The 22877-nt window shown below is 29.9% G+C and overlaps 1 protein-coding gene across 2 annotated transcripts in view; it reads right to left on the bottom strand.

The window, feature by feature from the left end:
* Positions 1–16962, bottom strand: part of LOC129962041 (calpain-9-like) — a 95255-nt gene extending 78293 nt beyond the window's left edge. Inside the window, exon 1 of one of the 2 annotated variants that reach the window (XM_056075731.1) lies at positions 16783–16962. The gene's annotated coding sequence lies outside the window, so the exon portion shown is untranslated. The remainder of the gene's footprint in view (positions 1–16782) is intronic. The other variant, XM_056075740.1, reaches the window with a different exon arrangement.
* Positions 16963–22877: the final 5915 nt, after the last annotated feature.

Genomic DNA, 22877 nt, shown 5'->3' with positions numbered 1-22877 from the left:
ATTAAATTAAAATCGTTCTTAAAGATATGCAGATGCCAACTTAAAATGATAATGATGGTACAAATAATGAAAAAACTCGACTGATGAGATAGGTGAAGGAATATAATCATGAATTAATCCGAATGTAAGAGAAAAACTGAAATTAAAAATTTCAAACAAATAACTAAATTATTGCCAGTGAATGATCTGATTCTGCTTATTAGTAGACAGAACTGGTAAAATTGCTCCAATCATATAATAAGTAGTTGCAATTAAAAGAATCGAAAAACGTTGAATAGAAAGCGAAATTTTTTTGAAGAGCAAAAAAAAAAAAAAAAAAAAAAAAAAAAAAACTCCACTGTAAATACAAAGCAGCAGTTGTGCAGAGGACAGCTCAGTCCATCAGATAATATTGAGGCGATTCTGTCTGAACTGATATTATTAGAAGAAATAAATATTTGCAATATATTTTTCAATTGGGATTACTTGCATTCTAATATTCAACACTGACCTTCTAATACAAAATAATTTTGTAAATAGAAATTTATCCTCACTTATCTGTAAAACCATGAGTGAAGGTGCTTGATATCGATATTTTTCTTGCTCTGATTACATTTTGAAAAACATTTTTAGAATTTGTTGTTCAACCGCTTTCACATCCATAGGAATAGCGCGAAAGAAGGAAAATCATCACTGCCTAATTTTCACTCAGAACTGGTTCAGATTTACAAGTCTGATGATAAAACATTAGATTAGATTTAATCCATCTCGCCCATTGCCTTTTTTCAGTTATCGTAATAGCATATGCGAGGACAGAAAACAGAACAGACTTTTCATTTACTTATTATGAAAAAAAAAATGGATAGAAAATTGCAATTTTGGGGTATGGGCCATATACCTAATTATGTTCGCCGTGCCCTTTCCAGTTTCGAATTGACGAGTTCACAGGCAAACAAAGATAATTTAAAAAAAAAACATGCAGATTTATCAAATTCTCCTGCAACAGTTTTGAAAGGTACACGCACACTCACACATTTATATATAATGTTAAAATATGGATAAGTTATAATGTGATTCCAATGTTTAATTACAATTCAAGGTTTATAAATTACAAAGGAAAACAAATATCAATGCAGAATATTTGCAAATCATGTAAAATGTTTCATGGAGAGGAAAGGCAATTGTCGTTTTGAGAAGATAAAGCTTCATCTCACTTCTAACCCTTTACTCATCATGCTACTGATGGGATGCGCAGGTGGTTTGTCCACGCTCGTTTAAAAAAAAGAAAGTTACAGGCACGCATCAACGAACTAACGACAGAAAAATGTGCAGGAACGCGCAATCTGCTTAAGATTTCAAGACCGAAACATCTGTCATTCTGCTTGGTGTAGCGTAGATGGTGACACGCAGGCTTATCCCCTAAACTGTGTTTTTGTGAGGCTGCAATACTGGCCTTTCGATGTTACTTTTGCTTCTTTTTTCTCCCTTCTTTTTGAATGACGTCCATAAGTTGAAAATTCACTATGAATCACTATTCTCATATTACAACAAGAAAACAGAAGAATATTTTCAAATGTTGCATGAGACAGAGATTAAAAATCTTCGATTTACATTCTTCACCTAAGAATATCCAATAATAATTTCCATTTTGAGGTTAAATTTTAGGAAATTGGAGATATGTTCCTGCTAAACTGCATATTAATGAAATAAAATACATATGCTTTCAACGTCCATAGAAAGTGGATTTATATCAGATTAGTGAAAAATAGAGATTAAAAGATTTTGCGAAGGTCATAAAAGTAAACAATTTGTGCCAGTAAAATATATTTTATATATATCCTCTACTTGTCTTCTTTCCATTGATGTATATTGCTGATTTATTTGTTAGGGAGAATGTTATTTAAATCTTAAAAGCAATTTTTACCAGTATTTCAAACACTCTTTTATTGTATAATACCAAATAATTCCATTAACAAAGAGTTTTTGCCTTCTTGAAGAAGAATAAATATAATTTTGAAGAAAAGCTAATCAATCATGATAAATATTAAGAAGTTATTAAATTTGAAACTGATTGAGCCTCTGAGTTATTAAGTCCAATATCTGTCCTGGACATACATTAAATAAGTATTATAACAGAAAAATAACCCTAATAATAGTTTATTTCAAAATCATACAAAATAATATAAATTATTTTATTTTTCAGGAAAAGGAAGACAAGGAAAATAATCTATGATTGAATATTAATCGTTTACAGAACATTTGGTACCTTTAATGTAATTTGTTTCATTTATACCATTGTGAGATCAGAAAATCAATAAAATGTTGTAGTGAACTTACGACTAGCCTGCTGTTTTTTATTGTTGAGCTGAAGAATTAAAAACATTATTAGCCTAATGGCCTAATAAATAAATTTGTTAAAAAATTAGAAAATATTAGGACTATAATATGTTTTTACATTGAGTTATTAAAACCATTATTAAATAAATTAAAACATAATTAATTTATAATATGTTATACAATTCATTATTTATTTAACTAGTTATGTTTTGATTACTATAGCAAATCCTGTAAAATATTATTTTCTGATGTTATATTTGCTTAAATTTTAATGTTTTATGAATTTTATGTTTGAAGTACTCAATTTATTAAGAATTGAATCACTTTAGTCATTTTTCAATGATAGATATCTTTCTAATGATTTTTTTTTTCACAAATTCGCCAGAAAACAAAACTAACGAAGCAAAAAGTAATAAGATGAAGTAATAAGGGAAAGGTCATTTTGTGAAATGAAAATGAATGTTCTGTCCGTTTTTCTTTTCTTTCGTATAGTTCACGAATGATGTGGAATATTTCAGCCAAAATTTCTTCCAGAATGTAAAATGCTTAAGATGTTTTGTCCTTTCACTGCTTTAAAACCTCTTATCCATATTTATAACAAGTCGTTTTACTAATAACTTTTCAATGCATTTCCTTTATGGCAAAAAGAAACATTAAAATCTTGAAAGAATTTGAATTCGTGAATGAGAACAACTTTAAATTTAAAGAAAAAAAATGCAATCTACGTATAGTAATTCACTTTTGGAAACCTAAAAAACATTCATCGTAAATCTTCCACTTTTTTTAAATTAATGTTACACCCGAGCAGTTTTAAAACAAATTGTAGCTTTAAATTAATGAAAAATTCAAAAAAAAAAAAAAAAAAAAAAAAAGATGGCAGTCATTATTTTTTTTTTTCTAAGTAAACTTCTATATTTAGTTTTTGCAATTTCACTGAATTTGATAGTCATATTTCTTTTTATCATAACGATTTATAAAATACTGCTTAAAAAGACATCCATTATTCTTGCTTCAAAATCAAATATTTCTTTCAAAACTATATCTGTAGTACATATTCAAAAAAAGGGACCCCAGGTGCACATTCCTGACCTCTAAGGTATACATGTACCAAATTTGATAGCTGTATGTCAAATGACCTGGCCTGTAGAGCGCCAACACACACACACACATTGAGCTTTATTATAAGTACTAGCCGCCTTTGGCGACCAGCCGGTTCGCCAATCTTAATGTTCGTTAAAATTTTAATAATTAAATATTTTATGCAATTCCAACTTTAATAGATTCTTCAGCAAAATATTTTAAAACTTCAAATTTTGATAGTCATATAATTCACTCATAATATTATAAAGGCCTTCAGTCATAACGTGATATGTATCTCTCTAATTTTCTGTTACCCCTCGTAGAATTTATGCTTTAAATTAAAGTGTAAATGATTAATCTGCAATTAATATAATAATATTTTTTTACTGAAACAAAGCTTTTTTTTAATAATATGATTACTGATAATAGAGTCACTGAGCGTTTAAACTTTATGGGCACTAAAGAATATCTTTCTTAATTTATGTAATATCTCAAGAATTTGTCAACAAAATTTTCTCAGATTCATCATGAACGGATCGATTCATTAACAATGTTTCATTTTAAATGCATCAAACACTAAGAAAATAAAATGAATCGTTTAAAATAATCTGTCGAAAACGGGTTTAAAAAAACTACTTAAAAAATGATGTACTTAAAACTATAAGCATAAATAAAAAAAATATATAACTAACATAAATACAATTTAATTACAAAAGCATACAATTAACCTAAAAGTAATTTAAATCGTCCGTTGATAATGGATAATGCCATGCCAACAATCAGAACACAGTGCGCATGCGTGAATTTTCTTCGCCTTTTACGGTAACGCAAATGCGTGAATTTTTCTACGCCAGTTGGGGTAACACTATGCAGATTATACATTTTTAATTTCCTTTATTCTGTGTTATTTTAATTCAAAAGTACTTCAGAATGAATCTGAAACATGGATTAATTAACAATGTTTAATTTTAAATGCATAAAACATTAAGAAAATAAACAGAATCGTTTGAAATAATCCGCCGTAAAATGTTAACCCTAGCCTTATTACTGTTGGGAGAAAAAAAAAAAAAAATAAAGCCTTACTCATTTGGCGGTGGAGAAAATGGAAGAGTTTTTTGGCGGAAAAGTTGGCGGTGGGGAAAATGGAAGATTTTTTAGGCGGGAAAGTTAGTTTTTAATTAATAATTAAAATTCTAATTAAAATTTCAAAAAAAGGGACCCCAGGTGCACATTCCCGACCTCTAAGGTATACATGTACCAAATTTGGTAGCTTTATGTCAAATGACCTGGCCTGTAGAGGGCCAACACACGCACACACATTGAGCTTTATTATAAGTACTAGCCGCCTTTGGCGACAAGTCGGTAATGTTCTTAATCTTACATTATCATAACTTACTTACAGATGTTCATAATCTTAATGTTCGTTTAAATTTTAATAATTAAATGTTTTACGCAATTCCAACTTTAATAGATTCTTCATCAAAATATATTAAAACTTCAAATTTTGATAGTCATATAATTCACTCATAATATTATAAAGGCCTTCAGTCATAACGTAATATGTATCTCTCTAATTATCTGTTACCTCTCTTAAAATTTATGCATTAAATTAAAATGTAAAGAATTAATCTGCAATTAATATAATAATATTTTTTACTGAAACGAAGCATTTTTTTTATAATATGATTACTGATAACAGAGTCACTGAGCGTTTAAACTTTATGCGCACTAAAGAATATCTTTTTTAATTTATGTAATATCTCAAGAATTTGTCAACAAAATTTTCTCAGATTCATCATGAACAGATCGATTCATTAACAATGTTTCATTTTAAATGCATCAAACACTAAGAAAATAAAATGAATCGTTTAAAATAATCGGTTGAAAACAGGTTTAAAAAAACTACTTAAAAAATGATGTAAAACTGTAAGCATATACAAAAAAATATATAACTAACATAAATACGATTTACTTACAAAAGCATGCAACTAACCTAAAAATAATTTAAATCATCCGTTGATAGTGGTTGTCATGACAACAATCAGAACAATGCGCATGCGTGAATTTTCTTCGCCAGTTGGGTAACGCAAATGCGTGAATTTTTCTACGCCAGTTGGGGTAACGCTATGCAGATTATACATTTTTAATTTCCTTTATTCTGTGTTATTTTAATTCAAAAGTACTTCAGAATGAATCTGAAACATGGATTAATTAACAATGTTTAATTTTAAATGCATAAAACATTAAGAAAATAAACAGAATCGTTTGAAATAATCCGCCGAAAAATGTTAACCCTAGCCTTATTACTGTTGGGAGAAAAAAAAGCTGAAGTCTTACTCATTTGGCGGTGGAGAAAATGGAAGATTTTTTTCGCGGGAAAGTTGGCGGTGGGGAAAATGGAAGATTCTTTTGGCGGGAAAGTTAGTTTTTAATTAATAATTAAAATTCTAATTAAAAATTCAAAAAAGGGACCCCAGGTGCACATTCCCAATCTCTAAGGTATACATGTACCAAATTTGGTAGCTGTATGTCAAATGACCTGGCCTGTAGAGCGCCAACACACACACACACACACACACACACACACACACACATTGAGCTTTATTATAAGTATAGATATAGATATAGATAATATCAACGGCTAGAAAAATTAGATGTAATAAAGCAATTTTTGTATTACGAAGTATAAGAAACGCGTGTCTATTTTTTTTTCAAATGTTGTTGCTAAAAAGAGTTGATATACGAAAGGCTTTTTTACATCATATTGTCTCAAAAGAAAGATCTGCATATAGTTAGTCTGGCTCAGAGGTAAAGTACGTGTTTATAAAGCACTCCATCGGGAGTTATAATTCTAGCCAAGTCGCATTGAATTAAAGGTTGAACTTTAATTTGACATTCTTGTTATTCATTTGTTAATGTTGTAGAAGCTTCTAGAACTTTCTATCACCTTCTTTACAATTCTAGATTATTCTGTAAAGATATAAATTCTGAGCTCCACAAGCAGTGGGGGCAGTTTTTTTTGCTTGCGTGTTACGAGTTGCTTAGAGTTAATAAACTTGATATAGTGTTATTTTGTGACCTGTTATTCTTTGTATCTTCGTGACAATATATACGCACTAAAAGTATTTATCTCTTAACAAATATAAGCAATTATTTGAACTTAGCTATCCATTTGATACTAGCGTTTTATAGATTTGGGGTTCACTATTGTATATATATATATATATATATATATATATATATATATATATATATATATATATATATATATATATATATATATATATATATATATATGCACGTGAAGCCATTCAGTCAACTTCAACAATTGCAAACAACTACAATGGAATAACTATTTTAAAAAGTAAGCTGCTTCGGTTTTATTTAAATAAAAGAGGTTTATGCCAAAGTGTGTATTTTGGAGAGCATAACTTACGGTATAATGGTCTACAATTTCACACTTCAATGAATTTTCTTAAAGAAAGATAGCTAATCCGAATAAACTGCAGTGAACACTATATGTAATGTCCTAATATCTTAATCAAACATCATCATGTCCTGGATCTAGTAAACTCAGTTCGCCCTTTATATCATCTTCGTAAAGGTAATTAAAGTGAATGATCGCATAACTAGCATCAATGATGGGTTCTTCACTGAAGTTCGGAGCGATTTCCTTGATAGCCAAAGACCATTTCCGGTTAACTAATCTTTCTCACTAACCATCACTGACCCCATAACTGGGCATGCAACCCAGATTGCGTGCTTGGAATCCTGAAACCAAAGCGAAGCACTCGAAATTGCACTTGGGAGGAATGCAAATAAAAGCGTGAGCCTGATGAGCAGCGCTCTGCAATCATCGAATGCCAGAGATGCGATATCAGACGGGCAAATCACTGCTCCCACTCCAAGTCTCGGTCATCCCAGGACGGTTCCTTCGCAGTCCACTTCCCACGGTCACCCCGTCACTTAGCGAGCTGAGACGATCTGGGTCTGTGGGCCTGAGAACATCTGAGGAAGTGGATGGGCCATGCAGATAAATCATCTGGGGAAGTCCTGACCGAGGATGTTTTGGATGAGATCGTTTTATTCTGGCATCCATGATGAATGAAAATGATTCATATTCATTGTGGACAAGATTCGTCTTTATCTGTTCGGGTGAATATTTTCAATTAAGATGTATTATTTCCTTCAAATGAATGAATAAAAACTTAAATCGAATTTATATGAAGTAAATAGATGATAATACTTTTTTCCAAATCAATATATCTTAATAAACTTAATTAAAAAGAATTTCTAATAGAGTGAATGCATTTATTTCCCGATATCTAATGTATAGTGTAGTGATTCCTCTTTACAGCTACTGAAAAGAATATTTTAATACTTAATGAAGATGGCTGATTTAATGAAACAGAATTAGATTTTCTATGTTGCAAAGGATTTAAAAATTATTTTAGATTTATATTAAATCTATGAACAGAATCTTTCAAAAAATAAGTATTGTTTAGAAAGAAAAACTGAAAAGTAACAGGAAATTCTTTAAATAGTGTAGAAAACAACTTTGACGATTATTTATATGCAATAATAAAAAGAGGAACCAGTCTCTGTTCTAAGAAATGACGGTTCAATACGATAAACAAAATCCACATGAATACATTTTTTTCTGTTCGAAATTCCAATTCATAGCAAAACAAATGACAAAGAATGAATTCATAAAGCTTGCAAAAATATATCACAAGAATTTTTCTTCATTGCCTGTACTGTTTTAAACAAATACATCGCAATAGTTCCCTTATTTTTCAAATGCTTCATTGTTTTAACAAGTCGTAGAAATATAATATAAAAAATATTCAACTTAGCGCACTTGCATCATATTCTTTGTATTGCCTTTAATCTAATAGATTTGATCATTATAACTATAACAAAATAATTTTGTATTATCTGCGAAGAAATGTAAAATCGTTCAATTAGATTTTAATGTAAAACGCATTTTAAATAATAGTGCAGATGATAGAAATACATAAAAGATTATTTTAATATCAACTATTATCCAAGTCAAGTTTTGAAACATCTTTCAAACTGCGAAGAATGCATTTTATCCGACAACACACACACACGATTGACTTTTCGTCAAACTTCAAGTAGACTGGGAAAATAAGTTAATCTTTTCACAGAAAAATAAAGATTTGAAATAAATGGCTTGAAATAAAATCATGACGTGATTGAATGTATAACATTTTTTTCATCGTTAATCCTCTTATATCGGCTTCACCCTTTAGTGAGAAGATTACAATGAATGTCAGTTACAAGCTTTCACTTGCGTTTCATGGTCATGTTATCTTAAGAAATCTGGGAGCCGACCCCAAAGTTGTATTTAAAAAAAAACAACTTGATTCTCCATTTTAAAATATTTTAATAGAATGAAGTGTAAAAAAAAGCTTCATTTTTTTCCCAAGATAATACAGTATAAAGGTTTAAAATAAAAATGATAAAATAAAGTGGATGACTTACTTTTTAGGAGAAAAGAAAGAATTTTTTTTTCAAGTTTATAAAAACTGTGTTGCATTGTTCTGTAATTTTTTACATTTTTTAAAAATTATGATTTCATTCGATTTTATTTTTTTATCTTCTGAAAAAAGAACAACGATGTCCTCATTTTATAATAAAAATTATTATTTTGAATCCACGCATTGCAACGATTGATATTCAAAGACATGTTTTCAAGTTCAATTCCATACTTATAGCAATACTCGTTTCTTTGCATTGTATAGACCAACTGACCTATTCAGATAGTAATCTTTGAAATCTAGCCTACAAGCAAAATTTATATTGTATACTATAAATAAAACCGTAATTCAAATATTCATAAAAAACAATTATATACATTTTTTAATATCAAAAATAACTAGAAAAGTCATTAAAATTTTGGATAGTCATGGACGCTTTAAACTTCATAAAAAAGCTAATATCCAACTTTAAATAAAACTTCTATGTTAATTTTAAATGGGAACTCTTTTAAAAAGGCTTTCAAAATGGATAAAATCGTAATAATCAAGATGAAAAGTTTGTCAAAAATTGCTTTGTTGATCTATCATCTCAAAAGATATGAATAATACAGAAAAAAAAGTTTTTTCTTAAATTTATCCACTGCAATTGTCAATGGTCCAGAAGATGCGTCATTTCAGAAATTAAACGCAACGAACGGGGCATATAATTGATTTAGATGAAATTATTCAGAATTTGTAACCATTAGTTAGTGATTGCATCCCTGTCGTAATTAATATAAACACAAGAAACGTTACTTGATATCTGCCGAAAATAATTACAAAATTTCATGAATTTGTGCGTGAGCGCGCGTGTGTGTGTTCTTTTCAAGAGGAAATATCGTAATTAATTGCTTCACGAAAGTTAATTGCTAGACTCCTGATGAACAAAAAAATAGCTCATGAATAGTCTTTAAACCCGTGAGAATTAATATATGGGATAATTGATTCTTCTGTTCTTAATCATTTTCGCAATTCCACAGGTGGAATGCCGCTGACAGGAAGACGAGAAGCTTTCGGTATGGTGGTTGGTTCTCGCCTCTCTGGAGAATACAAGAAATAGTGTGGTGCCAATGTTAGTTCCCGCCAATGCTGTCGCAGCGCTTTGATTATTTAATACTATATTTCTTTATGCCTTCGGGCGTTTCATGGTAGATGTTTTAAGATTTTCTTTTTCAGCAAAAAGTGTTGATTAAAGTTTGAGATTGTATTATGTCTAAATATTCATTCGACCATTAAATTCAGATACTTTGAAACAGGAATTGTTGAAATTTTTCCATGTATTTTGTAAATAATAAAATTAGGCAGTATCCCATCCTCTATTTTCTAGCGTCTTTTAAGTTTCGTAATTATTAAAGAAACAGATAAGTACTCTTCTCGTCGATAAATTAGCTAAAATGTGGTTCAGAGGTGGTAAATGCAGTTTGGATGTAAATGTTTTTGTTTTACTTATCACGCGTTTTCGTTACCGTATTCATTTAAACATGGAACAGATAGCTTACTTTTTAGCCAGTTTGGTCCAAATGTGTAAAAGATTTGCAGTTGCGATGAGAAGGCAGAATTCTAACTTTCTGATTTGCTCTGTTTTTCAGTTATCGTGTTCTCATGCTTTGCTTTATGCCATTCTGCTCTCATGCACATGGATTAACAGACAGATGCACATGTACAATACTAAAAATGTGTTTACTCACTTAAAGTGCTCTAAAATAGGGAATATCTCTGAAACTGTGGACATTTTTTTTACTAATCCAACATCTCTCTCAATATACTTCATATAAAAGCCAGTAAAAAACTGAAAAATGAGCAAAAGCGCCCATGCTAATATTATTCTGACACCACACAGTTAGTCTTTTTGGGGAAATTATGTCTTCTATGAAAAAAGAATATTCACTAACAACCTGAATGAATATTTGTAAATCATTTCTAACAAAAATTATCCTGGCAGAATTCTGCGGGAACAGAATCGCATTGTGGCGAATTTCGCAAAAACAAGAAGATATGTCCACAATATTTTTAACCACTACAAAAGCACCGACACACCAGAAAATTGAGAAACAGTTAAATAAATTGTTCGAATAACGGCTATTTGAGAAATATAAGAAAATATACTAAATATTAAATATGAAAAATGATGGATTGCGACGAACGATATCAGATTAATCGCACTTTGAAATATCTTGAGCTGCTTTCTGTTACTAAAGACGATAATTAAGGAAATAGCAAAACTCTCTTGAAGAAGGATTTTGGTTATTTTAATTAAAAATTGATTGCTAGAAGTTAATAATTATAATTTATACCATCAGGCCATCAAATTGTTGTATAAATCATCAAAACATATTACATATACTATAGTTAATAAAAAGTCAAATTAGCTCCTGCTTTTTTTATATCTTATTAAATTATTATTATATGTACTTATCTAAATTATTTATACCTTATTAAATTATTTGTTATATAAATTCACAATAGCTATTTTTTTAAATACAATAATTATAATTATACGGTAAAAATTATCAAAACATATAATTAGCTCCTTCACCCTTTTTATACCATTTTAAATTATTTAAGAATTCAATAATGATTTAAGCTTCGTTTGTATTTTTCATAAGGCAATAGTTTTAACGATTACAAAAGAAGAAAAGGAAGAAAAATATATAAAAGTACTGTTAATTTTGATAAGTAATTCTACTGTATGTATCATATGTCAAAACTCTTCAAATGGTAATCACCAAGAATTAAATTAATATTTACTGACTCATCATATTCGGAAGCTGGGTAGCCGAAGTCTTAGAAAGACTTGTCGCTTTTCTCTCTTACAAGTGCACTTTTTCCTAGGAAAAGCAAAAAAAGAACTCCACCTGCACTTCATCGGGTAAACTTCGAAGATTACAGAAGAGCCAAATCTGCTCTTTTCAAAGTCTGGGCGAAACCCCTCAAAACCCATGCTGAATAAGTCAAAATGATTGTGAGCGCACCCTCTCACAGATAATCGTCCTCGCTTAATGGGAACCAACTCTGCGAATGAACTCCGTAATCGACACCAGAAACCCTACACAGTATTTCATTAATGAGATAAACGAATCCCGACCCGTTCACATCCACAATATCCAGTGCCTGGTAGTCAAGTCACGGCACCAGATCCCATACAACAAATCCAGCGTGCACGCATAATATGATAATAGAGAAATATTACATTGTTACCTGAGACCGACCGGTTATTTTAACAAATAAATCTATTTCCGTTTTCTGGGATGGTGAAGCGTTTCGTTCACGATTTCTGCATCGGACGCGACTTTTACGTTCTGTTCGTGGCACACTGGAAACTAATTGGACATAGAAGTGCCTGTTTTTGATCATTCACAAGGGGATGTGCGAGAATTAAGATGTTACTATGGAAGACAGGTGTGCGTGGAATGTTAGAAATTAGCTTGGTGTTGTTTTAAATTCTTTGTTGTTTTCCCACAGTGAAAGCTCGAGATTAGAGCTTCGATTTACCGGTTTAATCGGTTTTTCCGCATTAATGCCTCTCATGGGATTGCTCTTTCGTAAAACTTTCATTTTACTTAAAGCAGTTAAGGCAGCTTTTAATGGGAAAAAAGGAAATTCACCTTTGTTCATTTGCAGCCTGTTGTTATTTGGTTGTGGAAATCAAGTTCTTCGTTTGTAGACTGGAATTACAAGTATTGTTTCACTGAAGAACATTGCAAGGAACTAATGAAGCATAAATCGTTGGTTGATTTTTAGGAAAATTAACTTAAGATCGGGCTTTTCATTCTTTTGATAAATAATAAGTATCACACACACAATTTTTTTCTGACAAATCTGAAATTCCGAAAACTTGTGAGTATAAGTTTTGTTATTAAATTGCACACAAGCTTTCAAAATTTCAGCTTTAAAAATTCACGAAGAGTAATGTGAATTTCTGTGTAACACAAATATTTAAATGAATCTCTCAGTTAAGATGTAAACAGAAAAAAAAATATCCTGTCAGCATGAAAAAATCATTAAAAACAAACATTATGAACCATTCCATAAACATGTTCGACTAAAAACTGTTTGGATGAACCACCACCATATATTTCATAAAAGAATAATGCCTTTACATATTTTGTAAAACAGTAATAGAAATGTATATTGGACAGAACCAAAAAAACATTAATTTTTTTAAAAAATATTCTTCCAGAAATATTGAATTTTTTTTTCACAATATTTAAATAGAAAATATTTCATGAACTGCTCAGATGTATAAATGAGCACTGAGGGTTTAGGTTCAAGATGTTGCCTAAAACTTTACATGGAAGTTGTCTACTATATAAAATAAGACAGGAACAAAAAGTTTCAATATTCATACACACATTTTAGAACATAAAAGTTTATTACTATTTAAAAAGTTCCGTTATAAAAAAACATTCAAAATTTTTAATTTATGTATCTAAAATACATTAAATCATTGTGGCTTGAAAAAAAGAAATGACAAGAACTTTGATTTCACTACGGTAGTCAGACAGAAATCGATATAAAATTCACAAAATATATTAACTAATGCTATCGTTTAGAAATTGGGCACTGATTGTCTAAGAGAAAATTAGCTATGAAGAAAATAGCTGATTTCAAAAAAAAAAATATTCTTAATTGTACGCAATCTTGCTGTCGAGAAACTACATTCCATTCTGTGAATTACTTCTTCAATTCAGTGTAAATTTTAACCATGAAAATGTAATTTGCTATACATTTTAGCTTATTCTTATTCATTGTAGAATTTACTTGCCATACAGTATCAATATTAGAATTGAAACTGTATTAAGAAGATGAAGTATTTATTTAAATATTTTATGTCTATTTGCTATAACTATTCAGATCAAATTCCTGAAAACATCAAATGAAAATTTTTTCTTAAAAGCAGTTTATTAGAATTTTAGGAATGCTAATTAATTTCCTCACAAAATCAATGAAAACTCAGTTTTTGATTCGAGAACAATTAAAGTATTCTTTTTTCTTTTCAAAAACTATTACAAGAAAAAAAATTGAAACCTTATATTATGATATAATGGAAAGACCCATTAAGACTTAATATTTTTATGCATTCAGATCAAATATCAAGAAATCCTACTATCGGAAGTACAGAACTTCTTCATTCTTGTGTTTAAAAGTTAAATTTCGTTTGTCTTCAGCATTTATCAATACACAGTGCAAAATATGATTTCAACTGTTTTCTCACGAATACGTACTATATACACTGCGCAAGTATGTTTAAGATTGTAATCACACTTTCTTATTTAAAATAATTTTTAAGCAATATAGTTTAGATACTAAAAACAGTGTAAAATACTTCCATTTCAAGAAAGTCACCATGATTCACGTAATGCAAAAATTATTTCTAATTATGTTTTATTAATAATGTTCTAATTAAAAAAATACTATCAAAACATGTAACGAAAAAAACTGTATTAGAATCTAATTTTTCAAAAAAATAGGGTTTTTTTTTGAATAAGCAATCAAAAGACAGCATTAATTCTAATATCATTCATATATGCTTTGCCAACTATATTGGTATTACATATTGTACAAAATATTAATGATTATATATTGTATAAAATATTTTAATATTGTATAAATATTCGTATTGATTATAAATGATTATATATTGTATAAAATATTTTAATCAAATTAATGTTAAACTTTTTATTCATTCAATCAAAACTTAATTCTATGTAATGAAAGATATTTCTTATTAGAATTTGGAGAAAAAAGGAAATTATTTTATTAAGAATTTATGAGACCTAAGTTAAATTAAGAAATGAGAACAACTTTGAAATTCTGACAGGGAAATCAACAAATTCTATTACTTTTTAAATAAATACAACTTCCAAACAGTACTACAAGAATCAAACTACAATTTTTTTTTCTCCTTTGTCTTCCTTTTTACCGTAATGGGTTGTATCCAAACAAAGTTCCATGCGGTTGAACAAGGCCACTGCCTTGTAATAACCGAGTGCGACAGAGTAAACATGGATGTTAGAGAGGAGGCCTTCGAAATAGTTTGAGGATGTTAAAGTGATGAAAAAAAAAAAAAAAAAACATTGAAAAAGCGAACGTTTATTACTTAGGGTAGAATAAAGTGACATTGCATTTATTGTGTTCATAAAAATATCTTGTCACTCTTGAACCCATCCAAAGAAATTTTATTTCAAAATGATTCCAATAGCCTCTATTGCAATCATGAGTTTTAAAGGGTAATGAATATCTGGTGCAAAATTTTGAGGGCAATCTACAAAAAGATTACCGGGTCGCGGTGGCCTGGTGGTAAGATCTTAGCTTCGGAATCGAAGGCTTTCAGGTTCGTGATCCGATTCCATCGAAGAATCATTGCATAAATGGGTCTGGGGCACGTTAAATCCGCAAAGACCAAACGTCCTCCCGCTGGTGTGAAAGTTGGAGATGGGTGTGCTGGCTCAGGTTCGTTCTCGTCATCTGATCGCGGCTCAAAATTATGAGGTCCGTCTCAAAATATCCCTAACGTTGCTTTAAAATGGGACGTTAATATAATTAAACTAAACTAAACAGAGAGATTGCTCAAGTAGTAATAATGTTTCACTTAAAATGAAAGCTCCTTAGCTAATCTTTAAAAATTTATTCTGCAATTAATTCTTCATATCATTTTTATAAATATTTTTATTTCTTACTCTTGTAGTTTAATAAGCTTAAGAGATAAAGACACATCGGAAAAGTTATTTCATCGCATTTGATACCAATTAAAATGAGGATTACTGTTCAATTCATTAAAAATTAAAAAATCAAAAAATATAATCTTCGATGGCAAAGTTCAAAATAACAGTTTGATGTAAAAGCAATTCAAAAGACTCAAACTGAGGAAACAATATTTAAAGAATTTTTGTATGAATAGTTAATATTATTTAATAGCTTTATTAATGACACATTATTATTAACAATTTCAATAACAGGCATGTTTTATGTGATTTTCTTAAATAAAAGATTTATTATATTGAGTGACTATAACTGACTGACGATGAGTAAATGACTATGACTTGTCCCTTTTAAGAAATATATTGAAAATAAAACAAATCAATGGAGCAAATGACTTTTTTTTTGTTGAATATTTTGCATAAATATACCAATTTTTCTGAAAAAAATGTGCAAAATTTAATTTTGTATTTTATTATTAATTAAAAAAATATTTTTTTAACTTTTGATTGAATTTGTTATTATTTTTTTGATGTGAATGCATTTATAGTATGTTTTTGATGTATGAAATAACAATCAATCACCTTTAAAAAAAATTTGTTATATTAAATAAATTATAATTATAATGTAACATGAATTACATTAAAAGCTTTTTTGTATTGCATATCAGGTGTTTTAAGAAATAATGACATGTAAAATAAAAGATATCGTAGATTTTAATTTTTAGTCACCTATTTCGTCAATATTTTACTTTTTGAATACACGATTGTATGCATGAATGAAAATTGGTGTCTTATGATAATGCATTATGATAATGTACTGACATAAAAAAATCTTGTTCTAAAATAATGTATCAAAACAACATAAAATCATCTTCTTTATATAAGAAAACTTTAAGTAACTCATTCATTCCGATTCGATTATGCAGAATTTAAGAAGGTATGAAAAAAGTTGAAAGTTTTTAGATATAAACAATATGTAAACATTCTAACTTTTAAATCAACACTAAATTTTCTTTCGATTTAATGCGTTTGGGATAGACTAACTATTAGATTGTTTCATTGTATAAATTTAATTGCTTCCATTAAAAATTTAATACTAAATTTAACTTAAGATTTTTTTTTTAAAAAAATCAATTTCTTACCCACAAGTTGAAAGAAGTCCCTCACTCGTCGAAATGATACCTCCAGTGAATCACAACAAATACGAAATGTTAACAATTCTCCTGCCGTAAGAACACATACACGCGACCTGATCAAAAACTAAACTCGTTTTGTTTTCGCTCATCGAGAAAAAGTTACGAACTTCGCTTCAGCACCGGCTCTCCAACGCATGCGCAGAGATGCCCGGCTGAATGGTTGGGTAACTACGTCACAAATTGGCGTTTTTCGATTCCCCCCCCCCCGGCTTTTTGAGTTGATTTTAAAAAGAGAAATATAGGCGAAATATAAACGGATGAGTTGAGCTGATCGATGAAATAAAACTTCGTTAGTTGCGGCCTACAGATGGGGAGTTAGTTGGCTTGGTCGCTAGCGTCGTTCCAAGGACAGGAAAACCAGTTTTCTCATCTGAAAAGGTGGCATCATATGATCTCCAAACGAATATCTAATAATGCGAAAGTCTTGAACTTAACGGTACGTTTGCCCCAGTGGACTGGGAAGAAGTGTAGCGAGGGTGTGAGACATTTCAATTTTTGTTTCACGTGCTTGGCTTGATGAAGGAAGTGAAGTTCGGTCTGTCAAGATGTTCGGCAAATCGAACAATTTCAATGATTCTGCTTCTTGCTGGATGTGGTGCGTGGATTAACAAAAAGTTCATCCTTGGTTAAATTTTCGAAGATTGCCTATTGAAGTAAATGAACCATAGAGGACACAGAATTCAGTCTTTTAAAGCGAAGAAGAAAATGCAATCATATTTTAGAATGATTTCAGTCAAACTTCCGGTGCAGTGTATTAAATGCAAATTGAATATTAGTTTTTTGAGGAAGAACATTTTTGATACAATTTATTTGTTTGAATTAAGATTAGTTTAAAAATATTTATAGAAATGAAAAAACGAATACCTAAAAAAGTAACAGAATGCAACTGATTATAAATATATATAATTTGGGAAAATTCCCCCAATGGAAGCGATTTGTTACATTTTTCGTACATTTCTTTTTTACTTCTCTTGATACAATTTTTGATTGACAACTAATTTCTTTCTACGCATGTTTCATTCTATTCAAGTCCTGTGAGTATGGATATGGAAGTATAGTATGTACATAGTAATGAGCATAGATATTATTTATGAAAGTAATAGTCTGTAAACTGAGGCTATACATTTGGAGTCATTATCAAGTGGAAAGATAAAAAGTACTCTTGAAGAAAGTTCATGGGTACTGCAAATCGTGACTTGTCATTTCTGTTTGTTGCGCTTTTCAATCTTTCAGTTTGAGGAGAATTTGCATGTCGTCTCACATTATGACTCTCCATACTCATTTCGCTAATTCGCATGCTCCTTTTTAATAGCCTCCTTTGGCTACCAGCATATTTGTCCTGATTATTGACATTTTAGGCACTGAAACACATAGTATGGAATGCCTTTTTTTAAAAAATTCACCGTGTTATTTAATACGACTGAAAGACATGAATTTAATTGAAGTAGGCTACTAAAAATGACTGGGATGCAAATTAAAGAATGTATATACTGCGAAATAAAAAACGGAACTAGAAATTCTATTTTGGAGATAATTTCCAAAAAAAAGGTAGTTTTTTATTCTTAATTTTAACGCTAGTGAAAGAACGTGATTGAATGTTTTGATGAATGAGTTTGAATTTCATCATGGCCTTGTTTCAGACTGAAACCGATGTAAATTTTGAAAAATATTACAAATAAAGAAAAAAAAATGATCGGGAATGAAACTGATATCATAAAATGGTTTTTTTTGTATTCTAAAATAATGCAAAAATCATCAGCAAATAGAAAGTTTAAAAAAAAATGCAATAGTAAAAATATGTGGGTAAATTAGAAAAAAGAGTTTGATGTCGGCTATTCCAAAGTTATGAAGATGTCTAAAACATGTCTTGGGTTGATTTAAACCAGAGCTCTAATTTAATTTATTTGAACTAAACAAAGCCCTTAAAAATGAATGTGCTTCATGAACTAGTTAAAAGTACGGTAGACAAAAATGTATCGATAACCGAAAACTGTGTCAAGTTCATGTTTTTTTGCTTTAATTCATATAAAAGTAAACTTCTTTTGCTTAAAAATTATTACATATTATTTGAAATTATCACACAATGTGTACATTTAGGTATCTGTTTGATGCATACGCCAGTGATTTTTCAAACAGCAAAACTTTAAGTGAATTTAACAAATTTATTATTTTATTCAAAATAAGCAACATTTAAAAAAACGTTTGTTGAAAATATAAATAATTTCCTGGATCAATGAAAAAAGGAGCAATTGCATATTAGTACTTGATAGCAATAACAGCTTGGACCTACAAGACATAAAGGAAGAAGAGTTTGAATGAAGGAGAGAGAAATCTTCTTTCTCAAGTTTGGAGAACTTTTTGTTCGCATTCCTTGCATTTCTTCCAAGGCTGGAGATTGGCTTGTGACGTGTGTACTTTCTTATAAAAACGACAAGACATAGAATCAAAAAGAGAACTCCGGACTTTATGATTTCTGGACTCTTAGCACTGCTCCCTGATTAACACGTCTCTTCAACGGCTTCCACATTCCACTCTCCGATGTGGAGAATCGCTTCCCAACATCAGGGAGTCTAACCTTGAGTACGTAAATTAATGAAGGCTTCCTGTTGCTGAATAGTCAAGTTACAGATATTCGGCAAAACCCCACTATACATGATATACCACAAGAATACAGGAAGTCTAACGAAACAAAGCATTAATATAGAAATGTCCTAAAATAAAACAAGTAGATAAAAAAAAAGACATCACTCCAAAGGTGATGAAATTTCAAATTTTTCCGAGATTTTGCTATTATTATGGTAGTTACTTGCAATTGCGTTTCGGATTCGTCACTTAAATTCAACTGAGTCGTTTTAAATAGTTTCTGACAACATTGGAAGAAAATATCTCAAAAATCATGACATTTTTTTTATCGCTACTCTGAATACGCAAAAAATACTTTTAGTAAAAACTATTATTTAATGATAGAATTTTCCCTTCTTTCAGTTCGAAAAAAAAACACATTTATTATAGTTCCAATTCCGTTCTTAAACAAGTATTCAATTGGCTTTGAAAGTGAATAGCCTTTTCTACCAAAGACAACAATTTGAAAATTAAATGGCTATTAACTTCTCAAGCGAGAAACTTTTCGCTAACAATTCTGTTTCAGCGTGGCGTTATTTTTATACAATGAAGAATTTATGTTTCTTATTGTGGAAAGGATTCAAAGTCACCGGAAATGTTCGCGAATTTTGTTCCGTATTTCTTGTCAGCGGTGCGCGAAGGACGTCCAGTCTTGAAGCAAAGCACGGTGCCGTCTCTGAGGTGTATGAAGGAACAAAAGAATCAAAATATACCCGAAAAAGGAATGGAAACAGGAATTACGAAACGTATATTCAGAATCTCTAAGTGCACTTTTCGAGGCTACATGAAAGTATGAAGGAATTTACCAGCACTATTTACTCTGATCACTAAATATATTTTGAAGTTATAATATACATTATTAATTGGACCTTCTTAAATGAATGAATGGAGGTGGTAAACGTTATTTAGCATTGAACTTACTATTTTACGATGAGACTGATGTCATTTTCTTTTTAATATGCTTTTATTTAACATTATTTGATTCATGTTCATAAAGATGAAATATTTCATCTTTTATTCCTCAATGTGCTGCCTTTTTTTAATTGCAACTGAATTAATCTGCACTTTCAGAAATATACAAACGCAATCACTGCCGGCATTCTTTATAAGGGGGCATGGGTGCAAGAAGCCAATTTGTTACGAAGTAAAAAAAATATATAAACACGAACATATATTATTAATACATATTTATTTAATGCGTGATTTTGTTTTTCATAATACATCAATTACTTCAGAAAAATTACAATTTCTTTTTCGAAGCTTAATATAATAATGCATAAATGCAAGTGCATTTAAGCATTCTGAATACATGCTTGGCCAAAGAAAATTCTTTATTAATTTTAATTTGCTGAAAGAGCGCTCAGCACTTGATGTAGTAACTGGCACCATAAAGAAAAGTTTTAACACAGTTAATACATTTAGAAATAACTCATTATAATTATTATTTAATATGTATGGCAAAATGTCTTGCGTGTTATTTACATCTCTTTCATTCAAAATCAAATCCCGTAACAAACAAATGTAATGGATTAGGCTCTCATCTACATCTTTGAAATAAAATTTTGCAAAATTTTGGAACATTTCTCTAATTCATGTTTTTCTAAAGTTTTTATATCAGTGAAATTTGAAATCAGAAATAATATTTGGTATGCATTTAAATCTATCTTCTATTTGTACAATAACAGTATCAATTGCAGTGTTAAAAAAGTAAGTAACACCTTCATTCATCTATCGGGACTTTTATAACTTCGTCTTTGGCTAATTCGGAATATAATCTTCTCCTTTTTCGCATTCGTTTTGCAGGAAAATGTTTTGAAATGTTCAAATTGCGTGCTAGCACTTTTGCTTCGTCTAAAAATGTGCTAAATTTTGTTCTTAAATTTTCGATTTCAGTTTTAATTTTATTGACTAAATTGAAAGCCGAGTCCAGAGCAATTGTTTTTGCTTGAAATATTTTATTGATAGCGTTAATTGTGGACAATATTGCAAACCATGCTATTAAACATAAAATAAATGCCATTTCTTGTATTGCATCCAATAAACTTTTAGCTTCGGTTACCTATGTATTATCGTTACTTACATCAATAAATTCTTCTAGGACATTACAAGTTTGTTCAAACTGTATATACACTGCTTTCAAAAAATCTATTTTGGCTTCCCAACGAGTGTCACATAATAGTTGAGTAATGAGTAATGTTTAAATTCTTTTGTAGAATTTACCATATTTTTGTAGATGCAGAAAATAAGAAATATAAGCGTTGTAATATCCCAAAAGTTTTTTACAATATATACTGCTGAAAAAAGCACCACAAATTAATAAATTAAAGGAGTGTGGTAGGCAAGGCAAATAAATTGCATGCGGGTTTGCAGAAAGTGTTCTAGATTGTACACCTTTATCTTTCCCTTTCATGTTGCTACCTTTGTCGTATGCTTGCCTTCTACAATTCATAATATCTAAGTCAGGATGACTTAATTTTTCCAATACAGTTTTTGCTAGTCCTTCTGACACATCAGTTATTTTAATAGACCCTATAAATGACTCATTTATAGTTAACATTTTCCCTTCAAAATTTACAAACCTAATAATGATTGAAGTTTATTTATTCTGGTAAATATCAGGAGTACAATCCGTTTGGATACTATAGTACATTGCTGCTTTTATATCGTGTTTAATTTTGTTAAGGATTTCATTTCCTAATTCAGAAATAATTTGTTCTTGTGACCTACCTATGTACTATGATGCACAATTCTATTTTTAGAATTTATTATTTTGTTTATTTAATCCATTAGCTCAGGGTCTATTTACTTAATAATTCGATTAAACTTAAAAAAATTTCCATTACTAGACTTACCTATTATTTCGTGGTTTCCTCGAAGTGGAAGGATATTGCAAGCTAAAAATAGAATCACATCTACAATTCTTTTAAATAGTAATTTGAGACCTGCCGTTTCCTTACATATATAAACTTGTTTTGTTTTATCAATAATTAAGAAAACTAATTAACCAAGAGAACAAATTTAGTCGTTTTAGCAATTCTTTCCAAAGCAATAAATGAATTAAAATGACAACTAGAACGCTACTGATCTTGAATTACATTTGATACCTTTTTCCAGTTATTATAGCCAGCTATAAATCGTGTAGTTTGGTCATTTCCTCTTCTTTTGGAAAATCGCGTACAACAAAAACAAAATACAGAGTCTTGAGTTTTTGAGTAAATTAACCAGCTGCGAAGTTGGGTTTCCCCATTTGGCATTTTTTTAAAGTAGTATGTAATGCAAAATGATCTACTTTCAACATTTTTAGTAAAAACTCCTTCGTGTTGTGTAGGCCCGATTTTACAACAAAACATTCTAAATTTATCAGTTATGATACTTAACCGTAAACCGGGATCATTTATACTCTCTTGATCATATTTGTT

The sequence above is a fragment of the Argiope bruennichi genome, chromosome 1 (assembly GCF_947563725.1).
Source record: "Argiope bruennichi chromosome 1, qqArgBrue1.1, whole genome shotgun sequence".
NCBI lineage: Eukaryota > Metazoa > Arthropoda > Arachnida > Araneae > Araneidae > Argiope > Argiope bruennichi.
Note: the sequence above shows the minus strand (reverse complement) of the source record. Positions and strands in the feature narration are given on the sequence as shown.